The 17381-nt window shown below is 46.3% G+C and overlaps 1 non-coding gene across 1 annotated transcript; it reads left to right on the top strand.

The window, feature by feature from the left end:
* The first annotated feature begins 13962 nt into the window (after nt 1-13962).
* On the top strand, nt 13963-14047 carry TRNAR-UCU. Its single transcript is given in 2 exon segments — nt 13963-13999; nt 14012-14047. It is a non-coding gene; the product is annotated as a tRNA-Arg (tRNA).
* The last annotated feature ends 3334 nt before the right edge of the window (nt 14048-17381 follow it).

Genomic DNA, 17381 nt, shown 5'->3' with positions numbered 1-17381 from the left:
CAATCCATCAAAACTCACAAGCACTTACAGAGACCCCTCAGTGGTCTTACTCAGCTCTAGAACTGATTCTTTGGGCAATACATAAATAGGACACTGTCTCCACATCCAAAGTCAAGTTATGGAGCCAGTACACAGGAAATAGCACTCAATAATATAATACAAGATACTATATTTGAATGCTGTACCTATGTCCCCTACTTGATCCCATGGCTCCAGTCTCATTTCCAGGGATGTCACTTCTGAGTGTCCGCCTAAGCTGGCAGCTCCCCCCAGCACAGGCGTCTGCCTTGCAGTGCTACCTTGGGTAGCCTGGTCTGAGAACCCACATTACCCGCTTTGCTTTGCCCTTGGGAGCTACACAGCAGCAGCCTCCCTTGCCATATTCTCCTTCCTACCTGCAGGGATGTTTTGCACATTGTAATTCCCCCCGGCAGAGAAAAGCACCCGAGGCAGTTAAAAGTTAGAGTCTCTTGGCCAGGTTCAGTGATTTAAGCCTGTAATCCCAGCACTTTGGGAAGCCACGGTGAGAGGATTATTTGAGTCCAGAAGTTCAAGACCAGCCTGAGCAACATACCAAGATCCTATCTCTACATAAAAAGCACCCAAAATAACCAAACAAAAAGATTGAGAATGAGTGTCTTCATCTGTGAACAAGGGCAGGAGCTTGTCTTGTGTCTCTTAGTATTTCTAACGCCAGGCACTGGTAGGTGCTCGCTGCTGACTTGAATTCATGGCTGTAACCTGGGAAGGAGAAACCTCCCAGCTCCCTATAGATGAGCTCTGGGACCGTTCCAAATGCAGAGGGGCTAGTTGGTTAGTCATCACTATTTAGGACCATTACAGTCACGTGAGGAGTTGGGGGCGGAGATAGTAAGGGAAGGGCTCCCTAAGGTAAGGAGATTTAAGCTGAATCCTTAAGAGTAAGGAAGCCATGGCCAGGGAGAGAAGTAGTGGGGTGTGTGTGTGGTGGGGGTGGGTAGGGGCAAAGGCAGGGGTCCCTGTTCAGGCTGAGCAAGCACAGGTGCAAAAGCCCCATGGGAAAGAGATGTGATGACAGATGGGAAGAACTAAGGCGAGGTGTCACCAGTGGTGGGAAACACGATGGGGAGTGAGGTAGGAAGAGATCGTGGAATACCAGGATGGCCAACGTCAGTGCCAGTCCCAGAAAGGAAGGGACTGTGACTTGTTTTGTATTATGGAGCCCCTCAGAGTGCCAGGCCCATACAATATACCCAAGAGGTGTTTATTGAACACGTAAAGAAATGAAATCACTTTAACTAGAGAAACAGATTTAAAGAGAACAGGATGTCTAACAAGTGAGAGAAAACCACCTTCCAGGCCAGCTGTGCCATCATGAAAGCCATTTCAATCTTTAGCTGAGAGGCCAGGAAGCGCCACAACCATCTGGCTGGCACAAGGACTGGTTTGTAAAGAGGCACATATGGCATGATTTGAGTCTGTCATATTTAGCAAGACAGGTGTGTCATTTATCCAAAGCAGGTCTATGTGGAGCCAGTGGAGGAAATCTAAGTGACATCTGCCAGGCTGGGTCTTTACACAGCAGGGGAGTCTAGCAGACAGAGACCCAGCCAGGGGCCGTCTTGATGCCACTCATCAGAGAGGGGCTCTCTCTGCTACTCTCTGCAGTCTTCAGATTACGGAGGTTCAAAGCATTTTGGAGCTAGGGAGGACCTGAGGGATCACTTGGTCAGCCCCTAATTTACAAATGAGGACAGTGAGGTCCAGAGAGGTTGAGTGACTCACCCTAACCAGTCCAGGTTTCTAGGTCTCCTGATTCTATATCCATCCCTCTTAGAAATACATCAAAAGGGAAAGAAGAAGGAAAGGAGGAAGGGAGCAAAGGAGCCAGGGAGAAAGGGAAGATGGAGAGGAAAAGGGAGGAAAAGAGGGGGGAGGAAAAGAAGTGATGGATGGTGTTCAGGCTCAGAAAACCATCCCCCAACTATGACGCTTTGGCATGCTGAGTACTTTGAACTAAAAGAGACCAGGAGGGCTGAGAAGCAAGTTCTCTCTGACCTTCTCCTGCCCTATTGTCTGTTACCCCCAAACAAGTCACAGAATTCATAATTCCCCTTCTCCTGCCCTATTGTCTGTTACCCCCAAACAAGTCACAGAATTCATAATTCCCCTTCCTTAAGGCAGGTCAGAGAAACTAGAACCCTTCTCCTCCAGAGCAAGCCGTAAATCCTAGAAATACTACTCTAACCTCCGCCTGCCTTTCTGTGCAGGGGCTAGCCATAAAGAAGCCCTCGGACCCACCTTGTCTGATAGTAGATCCAAAGACGCTCCAGAGGGCTTCTGGCCTGTGACCAGGAAGGAGGAACATTACCCAGAGAGGTAAGAAGAACCAGGCCACGCAGGCCTTGCTGGGTTCCCCCGGCCACTGGGAAGTCTTTTTCCTTTTGTCCAGTCATATTTCTATATAGCTGTCCATTCTTCATCAAATCTAAGCATATAAATGTAGTTTTCCCTGGGTTTTGGGGTCCTCATTTCTGAAGCCTCTTGTGTCATGTTAAACTTTAAGTAAGTAAATTTGTTATGCTTTTCTTTTGTTAATCTGTCTTTTGTCTTAAGAGTGTTGGCTGTGACCCTTATGATAGTGTGTAAGTGAGGAAAGGTACCAGGTTACCCCCCTCCAGTGGCTTTCTTTCAGATTTTGTTACCTAACAGAGAATAAAGTCCTAGTTCATTTAGTCCTCTGTTGTTTTGTGTTTTCTTCACTTACAGTTGTATGTAATTGATCCACTGTCCTTCCTCTTGGTCCTCTTTCTTTCTTGTCAACTTCAGTGAGCTTCTACCTAGCCAGCTCTTAGTCCTGGTCTCTTCTGCCTTCTACCTCTTTGTTGCTTCTTGGTTTGGCCTCCAGATTTATTAGAGAGCCATATTCAACCATTCTCAGTTTGAACTCCTTTGAATTCTTATTCCTGCCCTAAGAGCCATCCTGTTACAGCTCTGAGACTGCTAGGTCCCACCCCTTCTAGATTCCCAGCCAATCATGCTCTATTTCCTCTTCCCCTAACCAGTCCTGGAGGTGAGCCATATCAGGTTGGGTTGTAAATTATTCTCTTCTAACCCAGTTTACAACATGGAGGCACACTCTCACATATCAGGTACTATCTTTAATTGCTCGTGTAGTGTGGGTGCCAGCCCACCAGAATGGAGGTCTGACCAATGGGAATGGACCCTAACCCTTAGTTGGTATTAGCACCCATGAGCTCAGTATCAGCCACAGTCATACTGTACAAAAAGAATTCACCCATCTATCAATCCATCCATTCACTCATCCATCCATCCATCCATCCAACACCTGTATGAATCATGTTCAAGGCTCTAGCAAAGAATCTGTTAGGACGGTATTCAGGAGGTATCTCCACTTATCATCATCATTTGCCATAGTCTTAAAGATGACAAACCTTTGGTCACCAAGTATGAAAGAAAGGGTAGTCCCTCTCTTTCTCTCTTTATGCCTCCTGTCCTAGTCCATTTGGGGCTGCTATAAAAGAACACTTAAGATCGGGTAATTTATAAAGAAAAGATGCTTATTTAGCTCATGGTTCAGTAGACTGAGAGATCTAAGGCATGGCCTTGTCTTCTAGTAAGAACTTTTGTGCTGTGTCACAATATAGTAAAAAGGTCAAAAGGGAAGCAGGATGTGCAAAAAAGGAAAACTCTGAGGGGCATCCTGGTTTTACAACAACTTCCTCCCTCAGGAACTAATCCACTCCCACAAGAAGTAGCCCAGTCCTGCAACAGTGAGAACCCACTACCGTGAGAACAGTGCCCGCCCATTCATGAGGGATCCATCCCTGTAATCCAAACACCTCCCTCTGTTCCACCTCCCAACGTTGCCACATTGGGGATCAAATGCCAACATGAGTTTTTGTGGGGCCAAGCAAACTATATTCAAACCATAGCACCTCCCCACTGCTAGTGTTGGAGAACCTGATGCTAACTAGGCCTTTCCTTCCTGGGCACTTTATGGTCTGTTCCTGGAGAGCTGAGGAAACATGTCTTGGTGACCCCACCACTACACAGATGAAATCACAGTTATATAATCATTTTGTCAGGGATCCAGAAGTGAATGGTTTGTGTTCAGGGGCAGAAATTCCAGAGCAAAGAGGGAATCTTCAACCAGCCTATTGGCTATTAGCTATGGTTGTCTACCTGACATCTTGAAGGTACGATAAAATTCACAGAATGAATAATTTGATAAAAGGAGCATCTAGTGCGCCTCCATGCCCTTCAGATGAACAGGGACAAATTCTGAGTCCAGCTGTAAAATTTTTTTTTTTTTTGCAGTTTTTGGCCAGGGCTGGGTTTGAACCCGCCACCTCCTGCATATGGTGCCAGCGCCCTACTCCCTTGAGGCAGGAGTAGGCACCGCCCACCCAGCTGTAAATTTCTTTGCTTTTATGTATATATACTTCCAAACCTTTGAGTCTTGACGGCTGACTTTCAATAAATGGCAGCAAGGGGCTGCTCTGTTGTGTACGTACAAAGCCCCACGAGTCCCAGGTTTCTGAAGCCTGACTGTAAGTCTTATTTGGGGATAGAAGCTTCCACCTCAGTGGAAATAAGAAGTGTGAGAAGAACAGAGCTGAATCATTTCAACTTTCTTTCTTTTCAGAGTTTTGTTGCCTGGTGTGGATGGGGGAAGACTGACTATGGATGCCATATTAAGAGGGGGCAGCAACTAATGTTACCAGTGCTGTGGAATCCACCCTCCAAATTGGACCTAATCTCCCCACATCCTGGTATCCACACCCTTGTTCAATGTCTTGCCACACGGTGTCATGGTTTATTTGTGTGACCAATGGAATATGGCTGAAGTGATGATATGTGACCCCTGAGGGTAGGTCATAAAAGACATCAGAACTTCCATCTTTCTCTCCTTTAGATCATTCCCTCCCCCTGGGGGAAGCAGCCCTATGGAGAGGTCTGTGTGGCCAGGAATTGAGACTTCCTGTCAACTGCCATGTAAGTGAGTCATCCTGGAAGCAGGTCCTCCAGCCCCAGTCAAGCCTTCAGATAATTACAGCTCCAGACAAACTCATGAGAGACCCTGAACCAGCATCACCCAGCCAAGCTGCTCCTTGACCCACAGAAAGTGGGAGAAAAATACATTTTTATTATTTTTAGCTGTTAGGGCACAGATCACTACTATAGATCCTCTTACTGTCATGTCAGTATGTGTCAGCAGCTCAGTTAATCCTCATGACAACTCTGTGAAACAGAAATTATTGTCACTCTCTTAGAGGTCTGAACATGGGCTCAGAGAGGCAGGGTCATACAACTGCCTCCACAGGCCATTGAACCAACCATTCTCTACCAGTCAGCTGTGCCTTTTTGAGACTTTATCCTCCTCTTTCTCCTCCTAACTCACAGAGACAGGCCAGGCTGTCCCATTGACAATTGGTCTGAGGTTTAATGATCATAGGGTGGGGAGCAGATGAGATTTTGAAAACTACCAATGCCTACAAAATTTTACCTTACATACTCTGCAAAACCATCTCAAGAACTTGGTGGCGACAGGGTGAAGCACTGGCAGTGTCATTGCAAAGCAATGGCAAGCTGGATGCAGTGGCACGTACCTGTGTCTCAGCTGCTCAGGAGGCTGAGGCCGGAAGATCTCCCGAGTCCAGTTGGTGGAGGCTGTGGTGCACAATGGTTGCGCCTATGAATAGCCTCTGCACTCCAGCCTGGGTAACACAGCAAGACTCTGTCTCTACAAAAGTAAATAAATAAATAAATAAAGCAATGGCGAATACATGCAAAAAAAAAAAATGGGCAATATTTCTAGTTAGATTCAGAAAGCTGATGACAAGTAACAAGATCTTGGTTGGGATAAGAGACTGTTAGCATCATTTCTGAGTCTATAAGAGAACACAGCTGGGCAAAGAGCTGAAGCCTTGAAAGCTTGGAAACCTCTGCCTTTTCTCTATCAATCGGCTTGGTAGCCCAAGGATGGTCATCACCTGACTGGGGTCAGATTACTGGCCCCTCAGACTCAGGAGGAAGGACGGCAGCCTGGAGCGATTCATCTGCCTCTTCTAGAATGAACTAACCAGCTTTTGTTGCACATCAGTAACAAAATAACGTCTTCCCCAGTTCCCTTACACTGTGGGAAATACAAGGCCATAGTTTCCTGAGGTCATGCTTTGGGCCAAGAAATCAAATTGATTCTGAGCTTTTTGAAGGATCTGCTTATGAAAGACTCAAATTAATGTCAATAACAGAAGCCTGAGTGAAATAATGAGAGTTCAGATACCTAAGTCCCAAACCCCTGCTTCCCAAACTTTAATGCAAATGAAATCACCTGTGGGATCTTATTAAAAGGCAGATTTTCATTGAGCAGGTCTGGGCAGAGCCTGAGGTCCTGCATTTCTAATTAGTCCCCAGGCAATGCTGATGCATCTGGCACTTTAGTAGGAAGGGCAGAAAGCATTTCAAATATGGCTGCATATAGAGCTTATGATCTATAGCAGTGATCTGTGTTTTAGCAGCTAAAAATATTTAAAAAAAAAAATAACGATGACAGGTCCCACCCTCAAAAATTCTGATTTAATTAGCTTTGAGGTGCGTCCTGGGCATCAAGATTCTGGAATATGGCAGAGTTTGAGGACCGCTGGTCTAACAAATCCATTCCCAGTTGCTTGCTGGTTCTCTCCTGACCGCTTTCCTTGAGAAAGGGCTGCAGTGCAGGGTAACTATGGACGTGGGGACAGGCACCTGTGTCACCTTCCTTGTAGCTTGCCTTAGAGGTTGTTATGAAGATTAACTGAGTTCCTGTATACATGGAGAACTCAGAAAAGTGTCTGGCTCAGTGTGTTCTTATAATACTTCACTGTCACTCTCAACTGCTAAACAATTAAAGTTAGTCGAGCTTTAATAGATGGTTATTTGTTGGGGAGCCAGGAATGGGACTCAAAATGCCTTTCCTCCAAAATATACTTGCCAAAAGGAGTCATCCTACTAGTTTGTTAAGAGCTTAAGAGAAAGACATGTGGGTCCAAGGGGAAGGAATCTCTGACACTGACTTCTCCAAATCGGGTCACTGAAAGCTGGAATTATGACACGGAAGATCAACTTTTACTTCCACAAAGTCACGCATGCCCAGTGTACGGGGCATTGTCCTAAGCCTTGGCAGATTACAAAAGAACTTGAAAGCCAGGATGTTCAGCTTCCAAAAGCTTTTGTTCTAAAGCAGAAGATTAAGCTAGGCATGGGTTCATGTAGCTTCCATGTTGCCCACAGAATTCATTCATTTGTTCAATCACTATCAAAGCAGCTTGCTGTGAGCTAGCCATGTGCCTGGTTACCAAGATGAAGGAGAAGACAGGGTCCCCCTTGTCAATCACCCACTGAAATGCTTATGGTCTGAGGGAAGACAGACAACCACAGACTACCCAGGCCTTCCACCAGCGTCTTGGGACACTGCGGGGAAGAAGACAAACACTGTCCTTGCTCCCATGTACCTCGCAATCTTGAGCAAAGTAAGACAGCAAAGTGAGGAGGATAAGGAGCAGGAAATGGGCTGACTTGTCAGAGGACACAGCTGAGACAGTCAGTGGGGCAAGGATCTGGAAGTGCTTGGAAGGAAAGGCTGCGGAGCCCCAGATTCAGCAGCTCATGTTACCTGCTCCAAGAACTTTCCCATTCTTCTCCAGCCTCGTTTGTGGTGGGTGGGGAGGGCCTCCTCTTCTGGGTTCCCAAAGCATTTTCAAAGCTCTATAACAGGTGTCCTCAAACTGCGGCCCACCTAGGACATTTATCCGGCCCGCCGGGTGTTTTTCCCGTCCCTGCCTGTCCTGCTTAGCAGCCGACTCGTCCCAGGACCCGCAGTCCGGCCCTCCAACAGTCTGAGGGACAGTGAACTGGCCCCCTGTTTAAAAAGTTTGAGGACCCCCTGCTCTATAATTTCCAAAGAACTGATTCATGCCTGATTTTGTTATGAGGGCTCTAAACCTCAGCACCTATCGAAACCAAGGCCTGTGGGCGCCTTCATACACTGAACTGCTTGGCCTCTGTCTTCTTCCTCACGTCTTTTGAGTCTGTTTGCTGCCGTACCCCCACCCTCAACCGTGCAAGTCTGCCAAAGGCTAGATAGCCCATTTACAAATGCAGCTTCCTGCCCTAAATCCCTCCTCTCAGGACCTAATCTCCATCTTTCCCGAAGTCCTTTGCCAGCACACCTGTACTCCACTAGGATCTTTTGGTTAGAGAGTTAGTTAGGAAAGGCCCCCGTGGGAAAGGAAGATACTTCACATCACAGCTGCACCCGTCATCCTTTCTACTGGGTTGTAAGCCAAGCACAGGTCATTTTCATCTTTGTAGCCCCCAAGGCCACTACCCCCCAACCAGACTCCTCAATCCCTGCTTGTTTGAAGAGATGAAGAAAAGATCAGAAAACACCAAGCACAGATGAAATAGGTTATAACAGTCACCCGACGTGTCAGTCGTTCAGCTGGCACATCACTTACTATATTGATCATTCTAAAGCACAGCCTTTCTCATCCCCAAAGAAACCAGTAGATCCCCATTGCCTCCTGTGTAAACGCACATTCCTCATCTCAAATCAAGCCTGCTACCACCCCTTTTGCTACATCTGGTCTTGACCCTACCTGCCCAGCCTTATCTCTTGACACTTCTTCCCACTGCAAATTGTACTTCCATAAAGAACTATTCCACCCTCTTTTTTGGGTCTTGATGTCTTTCTTCATCTGGACAATGTTCCTTTCCATTCCCTATTTCTATCTTGTCAACCACTTAGTTGGATTATTGGCCTGGCTGGAACTCAGCACTAAGATATTTTAGGATGAAAAAGGCCATTGTTTCAAGGTTGTGAGCAGATTTTGTCCGGGGAGAAACAACGCTTCATAAGTCTTTTAGGGGCGAACTGTACCCTTGTTTTAGGAAACTCCATGTGGATGGACTCTTGAAAATAACGCATCCAAGATTCTTGAACAGAAAGCTGTTTGGAATCCTTGAAGCTGAAGGTAGATGTTTTCAGTCTGAGAAGCTGTGTTCCGTTTGGTGACAGGATGCGTACAATTGAGTAGGAGTGGTGGAACATGTTACTTGGGTTGCAACAAATTTAGCTGATGCTATATAGGCTGGGCTTGGGTTTGTTTCTGCAGGATGTGGGATTTCTTCACTGAGAGTTGCTTGCTGATAATAATAGCAAACAGTGGCTACACACTTGCTGCGTGCCGGGATTGAGATAAGGCCTGGGGATTAAGTTCTGTAATCCTTATAACAACTTGAAGATTTTTCAGAGAACAAAAAGAAGATTTAGAGAAGTTAAGGATAGCATCCTGGAAACAAAAGGCAGAACCTAGATTTGAACACTAGGAGTCTGACTCCACAGCCTGCATTCTTAACCTCTATCAGAGCTTCTGTTTGTTAAAAATCTCATCCTTTTAAAATTCCTTTTGAAGTATGCTTTTAAATTAGTATGGTAGTGAATGCTTATTCTTTGGGGTGCAAGTCCAAAAACATTTCACTAGTAAGGAAGCCCAATCACATTTTGGTAATTTTATACGTTAATCTTGTATTGTTTGCTTACTGCTTCCTATTCATCGACTGTATTTCTCTCAGGAATTTATAGTGTCCTTGAAAGTATGGATTATGGCTTGGTGCCTGTAGCTCAAGTGGCTAAGGGGCCAGCCACATACACCAGAGCTGGTAGGTTTGAATACAGCCCAGGCCTGCCAAACAACAGGCCAAAAAAAATGACAGCCAGGCCAACAATGACAACTACAACCAAAAACAAACAAACAAACAAAAAAAACCCCAGCCGGGTGTTGTGGTGGGTGCCTATAGCCCCAGCTCCTTGGGAGGCTGAGGCAAGAGAAATTGCCTAAGCCCAAGAGTTGGAGGTTGCTGTCAGCTGTGACGCCACAGCACTCTACCCAGGGTGAACAGCTTGAGGCTATCTCAAAAAAAAAAAAATGTATGGATTATATCTTAAAACTTCACTCTTCTTCCCACAATAGGTCTAACTACTCATTGTCCCTAAATACTCATTGAACTGAATCAAATTGGTCCTCCATTGACCTTACCCTCTTGCTGAAACTAAGTTAGTGAAAATGTATACAGAGGAAATACAGTAGACGTCCAGAGCTTCAAGGAAAGCCTGAAATCACTTGTAAGCATTGGAAATAGAACAACATAGTAACCAAAAAATAATCCTACTGTAAAAACATGAAAAATGTTATTGCAGATCCACAGAGTGTATGATGGATTTGAACTTTAAAACACCAAAATGAAGTATGGTAGTATTTCATTTAGGATTTTGCTGTCTCAGGCACTCAAATTGCAGATGGACCAAGAGCAGCCTGCTTGAAGATGGTTACCACGCATGCTTTGGCTCCCTCTGCTGGCAGAAAGGAAAAGGCTGCTTTTTTACTTGGAGGAATTCTTGGGTTCAGGTAGTATAACTGTTATTATACACATTACCTAAGAAAATTCAGCTCAGGTGTAGAAAAGGGGGATACAAAACTCACAAGATCTTTCTCTTTGTAAAGCAATGAAATATACTTCCCATTCTTCTTACATGCTAACATTGCTGCCTCTTAGGCCAGACTCACTATAAACTGTTTATTGTCAGGGAACCACCATGGGTCAGACTTTATTCTGCTGTGACTTTCCCAGTCTTCTCAATGCTCCTAGGGTGCTTCAGCCCGATTTTTCCATACTCTCTGCTAAACCCATACCTTAGTAATACTTTCCATGACAAGGCTGTGTGTGGTGGCTCACACCTATAATGCCAGCACTGTGGGAGGCCAACGCAACAGGATTGCTTGAGGCCAGGCATTCGAGACTAGCCTGGGTAACTTAGTGAGACCCTGCATCTCTACAAAAAATAAAATAAATTGGCCATGCGTGGTGGCCGACACCTGTAGGCCCAGCTGCTTATCTAAGGCAGGAGGATCACTTGAGCCTAGGAGTTCTAGGCTGCAGTGAGTTATGATTGTGCCATTGCAACAGAGTAAGACTCTGTCAACAAAACAAAACAAAAATTTTTTTTTTCTTTTAAGACAGAGTCTCACTTTGTCACCCTTGGTAGAGTGCCATGGTGTCACAGTTCACGCTCTTGGGCTTAAGTGACTCTCCTGCCTCAGCCTCCCAAGTAGCTGGGACTACAGGTGTCCACCACAACACCTGGTTAAAAATACCAATTTTTTTTTTTTTTTTTTTGAGACAGAGCCTCAAGCTGTCCCCCTGGGCAGAGTGCCGTGGCATTACAGCTCACAGCAACCTCCAACTCCTGGGCTCAAGCGAGTCTCCTGCCTCCGCCTCCCAAGTAGCTGGGACCACAGGTGCCCGCCACAACGCCTGGCTATTTTTTGGTTGCAGCCATCATTGTTGTTTGGCGGGTCCGGGCTGGGGATTCGAACCCACCACCTTAGGTGTATGTGGCTGGCGCCTTAGCCGGTTGAGCTATAGGCACCGAGCCAAAAATACCAATTTTTAAAATGACACAGATAAGGGGGGATTTGGGACTCTGGTAGAAGGAGTCAAATACCTAAAATCCTTTGTTTGATTCATTAAATAGAATTAAACACATGCACATCCTTCCTTAGTTCATAGTTTCTCAACTCCTCCTTCCCCAGAATTTCTATATATGAGTCTGAATTGTTACTTAATCACATCAAAGACTCTTCATTATTTGAGATTTAGCTCTAATGCCTCAGGTAGAATTCTACAGGTAGAATTCCTGTATGGTTTTCCCACAGAGCATGAAGCATATCATCTACTATTTGGGCTGTAACTCCGAGGAACAGTGGAAACTCTGAGATGCCACCAGTACCTAGCACATTGTACAGTTCAATACAGAGTTATTTTAAATAAATACAATTTAAAGCCATATTCCATTTTAAGGGCTAATTTTGTATGTGTAAGAATTCCTCCTGCATGCAATGTGAAGACATTTGTTATATATCACCCTGATTAAAGGAGCATAACAATGTTATGTATAAAATTCTTGTCAGAAAACTTTGTTTATATTAGGGTGGAATGAAACAGGCAAACAGGCCTGGCATCAATCAGAGCTTAGCCTTCTACTGTTTGAAGAAGCAATTCACCAATAGTGTCCTTGCACGTTCTTGCCGGATGTGTCAAGAATGCAAGACCCAGATCCCTCCTGGGCCATTTCTCAGTGTTGTGTTTGCAGCAAGCAATCTTGAGGGATGAGGTAATGTCTTCCGATGGAACAAAGAGCAAGCTTGCTTACCGGTTACTGTAACATGGTGGGTTCTCCAAGTTCAGCATTCCTTTTCTGTAATGCAACCCATTTTGTGTGCAAGCCTGCATCTGAGCCCATATGCTTCGTCCCTGTGAACTGGGCCCAAGGGGCCAACATAAATGTTGACACTCTAGCAACTGCTTCTGCTGTAATGGTCTTTCATCTCTGACTTAGGGGTCTGATGTGTTCTGTCAGTATCCAAGATGTGAAAGCTAACACGTTAGTTTGCAAACAAAATCTCAGACTTCACAGATCTCAACACTCCCCAGCTGGGTGTCCCTTTGCAAGTTATTTAACCTCTCTTAGCAGCAGTTTCCCTTTTTTACAAAAGTGAGGACAGTAGAACAGCTTCATAGCTTTGTTGTGAGGTTAAATTAAATAAGAATGTAAAAATCCCTACCACACTTTAGTACAATGTCAGAAATTGCTTTGATGGCTGGGGAGGGTAGCGGGGAGGAAGGGAACAGACCACCGGGGTGCTGGGGCTGACCCTGGCTGGCGTGGTGCAGAAGTGGGCTGGGGACTCGCCTGAAGAACTCGCCGAGACGCAGCCCCAGCCCCTCAATTTCTACCTAGGCGGGGCCGGGAAAGCTGGAAGCTGATTGGAGACGCGAGCCGGGATTTTTGTCTCGCGGCGGCAGTTGCATAGCAACCACACTGCTTTTATTTAGAAGGTCTATTTCGAGTGGTTCGGGGTGGTGAGGTTGCGGATTAATGGGACGCTGAGGACCCGCTCCCTCCAGCCAGCCCTCGGATTTGTGGCGCGACGCCGCGGCGCCAGGCCCTCCGCGGGTCCCCGCGCCCGCGGCCCCCGGGAAACCCCGCGTCCGCCGCGTCCGCACACGCATGCTCCCAGCGCTCCCACGCGTGCTGTCGCCCTCCTGGCTGCCGCCCACGCGGGCTCCGGGCAGCTGCGCGCTGTCCTCGGAGGCAGCTCCTGGCGCCAGGACTAGCTCTCGGAGGATGCTGCGGCGCGGGGCGCGTCGCCCCCCTCAGTCCACCAGAGCCCGGATACCTCAGAAATTCGGCTCTGGGTCTGTGGGGAGCGAAATGCAACCCAAACCCCGATTTTCCGAACCCCGCGCTAATAAACACGCACAAGCACGCACACAGTCGTCGCCACGACCCGCGCTCGCAGCGGCGGTCCCGGCCGCGAGGGAAGAGCTCGGGGCCCGAGACGGGTCGCTGCCTACGCCTCGCAGCCCGAGGGGCCGCCGCTCGGCTTCGGCAGCTCCAAGGCGCGACGTAAGTGCCCGGCGTCACCGGCCCGGCTTAACGGCGCAACGGCCGGCCTGGGCCTGCCTCTGCGAGGCCCGGGCCGGGCGGAAGCGGTGGCTGGAGAGACCTGGTAGGCCGGGTCGCTGGGGACAGGAAGGGAGCTGGGGAGGGAAGGGCGCGACCGTGATTAGTGCGGCGGTGCCCGGGGCGGGCCGGAGACCCGGCTGCGGCTGCCCGCACACCGTTCAGCTGGGGTTGGCGGACTGCGGCCGCCCTCCGCTTGCGGGGCTAGCCGACCGTGTTTAGAGGTGGCTGCCGGGGGGAAATGGGCGCCAGCGGCCCGCGGCTGAGAGCTGGCGGTGCTGTAAACGCGGCGTCTGGGCCTCGGTGACACAGACCGCTGAAGGGGCGGTCGGGAGGGCGCGGGGCAGTCGCCTCTGGCTTAATATGGCAGATGCGCGAAGGCTCCAACAGGTGGCTCCGTGGCGCAATGGATAGCGCATTGGACTTCTAGAGGCTGAAGGCATTCAAAGGTTCCGGGTTCGAGTCCCGGCGGAGTCGAGATGCTTTTTCACCCCTCTAATTTGTTTTCTACCCCATCGCTTCTCTTGTCTCTTTTTCCTAACTACCTCCCACTCCCTGCCCGACTTCACGCTGCTCTCGCGGTTCCTCCGCCTTCAATGGCTAGTAGGTCCCACACACCGACTGTTCCCGGGCCTCGGCAGTTATGGGCTTCGCCCGGCCGATCTGGGTCCTGGGAAGAGCGGCCCGGAGCGGGGCGGCTGTGTCGGGAGAAAGAGATTGGGCGACAGGGAAGCTGGCTTCGTGGTTTCGGCCTAAAGGTGAGCGCGTGGAGGTCTGGGTCCCGGGTGACATCCCCACGCCGGGAGCCGAACCGGGGCTGCGAGAAAACGCGCCTGCCGCCTCGGTCGGCGCCGTGCTAGCCGACCCCGCTCCAGCCCGAGCACTTGAACATGAACATGCAATGGAATCCCGAGTGGGATCGTGTCCAAAATGAGGATTTCTGGGCGTCGCTCCGGGACGCGACTTCGGTCGATCTGGGAGGGGTGCAGGAAGCTGCGTTTCTGATGAGACAGCCCCTCCGCTTCCCTGTGAGTCCCGCGCCAGGAGGTCCTAGACCCAATCTGCTGGGCAGCTCCTCCAGGCCGGGATTGCTATCTAGGGCCGGTTCTTCTGATAACTCTGCTTTGCATAAGGTTCTACTTCAGTAAATGCGAATAAATCAGTTTTAACAATTCGTTGTAACAAGTAACTCACGCTATATAAAAATTCTAAAAATTGACCAAAAAGGAACAACCTTGTTATTCCTATATCCTACTCCTGCAATGGTCTCCACAAGCCATTAGGCATAGTGGTTTCTTAGAAATCTTTTCAGATTAATTTATGTGCATGTCAGCGTTTTTTTATATCTCTTGTCTCTGAGTTACCACGTGACCTAGTATCTGTATATTAATGATATAAATACATGTGATATGTACCTTTTTTAAATTAAATCATAGCTGTGTACATTAATGCACTCATGATATGTACCCTTTTAAAAACACAGTTGACTTGCTTATTTCACTTACCAGTGTATGTAGAGATGCTTTGTTCCCTTGTACATAGAATCAATGATTTAACAGCTCCTACTAGCTGGACATTCAGATGTCTAGTATTTTAGACAGTGCTCTGTGAATATCCTTGTTCTTACAATATTGTGCACAAGTTCAAGTACATGTGTAGGATAGATTCCCAGGAAGTGGAATTGCTGGTCCAAAGGTTCATTTGTGTGCTCTTTGATAAATATTGGCAAATTGCCCTCATGGAGACTGTACCTATTTTATTTTCACTGTCAGTATGTGAGAGGGCCTGTTTCCCCACAACCCACATGTTCTCAAACGGGTGAAAAATGGTTTCTGGTTGTAGGTTTAGTTCATGTATTTTATTATGATTGAAGATGAGCATCTTTTCCTACACAGAATAATTTGTATTTCTTTTTCTGTGATTTATCTGCCCTTGAGTTGTGTTCATTTTTTGTTGTGTCATTGGTCATTTTCTTATTAGTTTGTAGTTCTTTGAAATATGTGTAACAATTATTCTTTTCCATTCTATCTTTTCATTTTATATTTTTATTTGGCAGAAATTTACATATTTGGATTTATCAATCTTTTCTTTTTTGGCTTCTAGGTTTGGGGTCCTGCTGTACTCAGATTATTAAGTATTTTCCTTACAATGGTTTTATTTGTTTTTTTTTTTTTTTTTTAAAGAGACAGAGTCTCACTTTATCACCCTTGGTAGAATGCCATGGAGTCACAGCTCACAGCAACCTCCAGCTCTTGGGCTTAGGCGATTCTCTTGCCTCAGCCTCCTGAGGTACAGGCACCTGCCACAATGCCTGGCCATTTTTTGGTTGCAGTTTGGCCAGGGCTGGGTTTGAACCCACCACCCTCGGTATATGGGGCCTGTGCCCTACTCACTGAGCCACAGGCGCTGCCCTATCTGGACTATATTTTTGTGTAAGAAGTGAAGTGTAAGTTTTGTCCAAGAATTACTGATGATGAACACTCCTTTTCTTCACTACCTAATTTGAAATTACACTTTTATTATTTTCTAAATTCCCACATGCATTTGGGTTTCTGGATTGTCTATTCTAATCCCCAGACTGCATTACTTTTGATTCACCAGAATTGTATCATTTTAATATCTATTAGGTTTAGTCCTCCCTTGTTATTTTTTTAAAGATTTTTTTCCACCAATTCTTGAATTATTATTTTTTCTATATAATACTAATAGTACTTACTTGGCATTTGTTTTATGCCAAGTACTATTAGTGCTTTATGTAACTAATAGTACTGCCAGGTAGATAGCACATTATCTCCTTTCATAAAGGAAGCCTCTGTGACAGAGAGAGACTAAGTAACTTGTGTAAGGACACTCAGCTAATCAGCAGCAAGTGCGGATGGGAACCCAGGAAGCCTGAGTCTGTGGGTGGAACCATAATCCTGTATTGTCTTTTCACATGAGTTTTAATTACATCTAGTCTGGTTTTAATCTTACGAGGTATTTTTGTTGGATTCATGTTATATTTATAGATTAAAGTAGTGACAATTGAATTAATTCATGTTGAGTTTTCCTATTTAAGAGCAGGAGGAAGAAAAAAAGAACTGTTGTGCCTTTACATTTGTTCAGCCCTCTTTTTATGGTCTTCAGGAGTGTGTTAAATTTTCTTCATATAAGTCTTGACTTTTTGTTAACTTTATTCTTAATCTGTTTATCTTTTTTGGAATTTTCCACTGTATTTTCTAACTAGTATGTGTATAATAATGGTATGTGTATATATATGTATATGTATATATAACTATTTTGGTAGTTTAAATAATTTTAATGTTTGTCATTAATTTATCTTACTATTTGAAATAGTTTTCCAGTTCAAGCCACTATGAGATACCACTTCTTACTCAGATGGCTGCAATGAAAAAGACAGACCATGCATGTATTGGCAAGGACTGGAAACTTTGTATATTGCCTGTGGGGATATAAAATGGTACAGCTTCTTTCTTTTATTTTTTGAGAAGGAGTCTCACTTTGTGTCCTTGGTAGAGTGCAGCCTCTTACGAGAAACATTTTGGCAACTCTTCAAGAAGTTAGACATTAGAGCTACCATATGACCTGGCAGTCCCACTTTTAGGCATACACTGAAGAGAATTTAAAACATCTGTTCAGGCTTAGTGCCCGTAACTAAGTGTGTAGGGCTCTGGAGGCTGGCAGGTTCCAGCCCAGCCTGGGCCTGCTGAACAACAATGACAACTGTAACCAGAAAATAGCTGGGCATTATGGTAGTCCCAGTTACTTGGGAGGCTGAGGCAAGACAATCGCTTAAGCCCAAGAGTTTGAG

The sequence above is a fragment of the Otolemur garnettii genome, unplaced genomic scaffold (assembly GCF_000181295.1).
Source record: "Otolemur garnettii isolate 467f Iridium unplaced genomic scaffold, OtoGar3 scaffold00010, whole genome shotgun sequence".
NCBI classification, from domain to species: domain Eukaryota; kingdom Metazoa; phylum Chordata; class Mammalia; order Primates; family Galagidae; genus Otolemur; species Otolemur garnettii.
This window is presented reverse-complemented; position numbering and strand designations above follow the sequence as displayed.